The sequence below is a fragment of the Cyprinodon variegatus genome, unplaced genomic scaffold, assembly GCF_000732505.1.
Source record: "Cyprinodon variegatus isolate N-32 unplaced genomic scaffold, C_variegatus-1.0 Scaffold313, whole genome shotgun sequence".
NCBI lineage: Eukaryota > Metazoa > Chordata > Actinopteri > Cyprinodontiformes > Cyprinodontidae > Cyprinodon > Cyprinodon variegatus.
The window spans coordinates 197452-199668 of record NW_015150766.1 but is presented as its reverse complement, the minus strand read 5'-3'; positions in this window follow the sequence as shown (position 1 = coordinate 199668).

The window sequence follows — 2217 nt, the reverse complement described above, 5'->3', positions numbered from 1 at the left end:
ATATATATATATATATATATATATATATATATATATATATATATATATATATATTAAACTCCTATTGTGGATGTTTCTTTCTCAACTGAATAATTGTTCAAACGGTTGTATATATGTAACAGAAATGTCCATTACTTTTAATATAAAATATTACTTTATTCGCAGGGATCAGGGTGTTTAAACAATGTGAAATATGTTGTGTGATGTAACACATTCATAGGTTTAAAAAAAGAATACATCTCTGCTGGCCATTGAGTTCCTCTCTGCTTCTGTGAACAGAGTTTCATCTGTTTGGCCTTTTGGGTCACATTAATCACTCAGCTCTGCTACGCTTGGCCACCCAGGGCTTGGGAACCAGTAGCATTGCTTACAATGCACTTGCAGCAGCTTAAAGTTTAGGAATTTAAATAGTCAGGGTTTTTAACCGCATTCAGGCAATTTGCCAAGCAGCTCAGAAATGTATTTCTGATTAGAATAATCAAGGTGAGGTGTCTGTTTTTCCTTCTCAAACTGTCTTACCGTGATTATATTAAATGTTCTGCCTTTTTTTCTGGTGATTTCAGCCTCTAGTCATGACACTAATCACATTTATGGCATCGCATTCCCATTCACTGCTCGAGCTGAGGACATCTCTACCCTCCTGGAACCAGAACTGGGTCCCGGTCCTCTGTGGGGCTCCCAGAGACATGAAGCAGCAGCTGTCCCACTTCAAGCTCAGGAAGGGGGTACCCTGCCATGAGGCTGAGGAAAGAGGAAGTAGCACTGATTTCTCTAGTGATTTCATGATATTTTACAACTAAAACTGAGGTAGACTCCAATTCTTAGTAAATTCTTATTATGTGCTTTTTTTTCCAAACAACATACAGTACACACAGTTTCCACATCACTTGAGTTTCTCTACATTTTGTCACATTACAGCCACAAACATTGTGTTGTTTTTGTATTTTGTATGATAGGCCAACTCCTAATGCAGTAATGTGAGGTGGAAAGGATGCACTGCTTGCATTTATCTAAAAGCTCTGCTGTTCATTTGTATTCAACTCTGAATCATTCACCGCAAAGCCAGCTTATACTTCGGTCAGATTTTTTTCATCCAAACCAGCTCAGGCTCCATCAGATTAGACGGAGGGCATCCAAACAACAACTTTCATTTCTTGTCAATTTTTAAAGCAAGTCTAGACTTTGAGCAATTTACTTCAGTCCAAAATCAAAGCATTTAATCTTAAAGAAGCTAAACAAATTAAAACCCCTACAGATCACCACATTACTGCATCCAGTCAAATAATAAATCCAGACAGGAAAATGTAACACCTAATTATATATAGTAAGTCCAAAAGTATGCCCCCTTCTTCTCTTTCATATTTTCTGTGCTTATTCTAAACACAACTCACTAGGTCATTTAGATGTGCAGTATTAATAAGGAATAAATCAGGGCAATGATTAAAAAGTTTATTTAATTAACATTATTTTTCTGAATAAAGCTTAATATTTTTTAAGTCAGACAAGGACACAGTGTTCTTACATTTATACAATTTTATGTTTACTGTTATCAGTAAAGCTTTGCTTTCACCCCTGAAGTTAATTGACAGCTATTTCTGCAAGTGAATTTTTTATAATAAGAGCAACAGTAATGGCTTACAGTGAAAAAAAAAAAATGTTTATCTAGTATTTTAAGTTTACAAAAACAAACAAATCGACATAAAATCCCTCTTTATATATAGGGGCTTTATGATCTAGTCACAGTGTTCACATTTAATCAGAGGTGGAAAGAGTACTAAAAAATTGTAATTGAGTAAAAGTATCTTTACTTTGCCTAAATTCTACTCAGAGTAAAAGTAAAATTACCCATCTCAAAATTTACTCAAGTAAAAGTACAAAATTACTTCATTTAAAATGTAATTTAAGTAAAAGTTACTAAGTTACTTTGAGTTATCTAATGCAAAAAAAGGATGAGTCATGAATCGAATTGAGCACAAGGTGTTTTAATCGATTTCAAGGTGTATTTCAGTGGACATCCACACTTGCAAAAGATCAGCTGGGCTAAAAAACATACTTCCTCACCGCACAAGGACAGTCACAACCTGTACCATAAAGTGCAAACAATTTTCAATCCTACTGTCCAACAGACAACACCATGACAACTAACTTATCGCCACATTTTTTCGTAAATTGGATCTTGATGTTTTAAAAGCCAAAGCTCTGTTTTGCTGGGCAGGC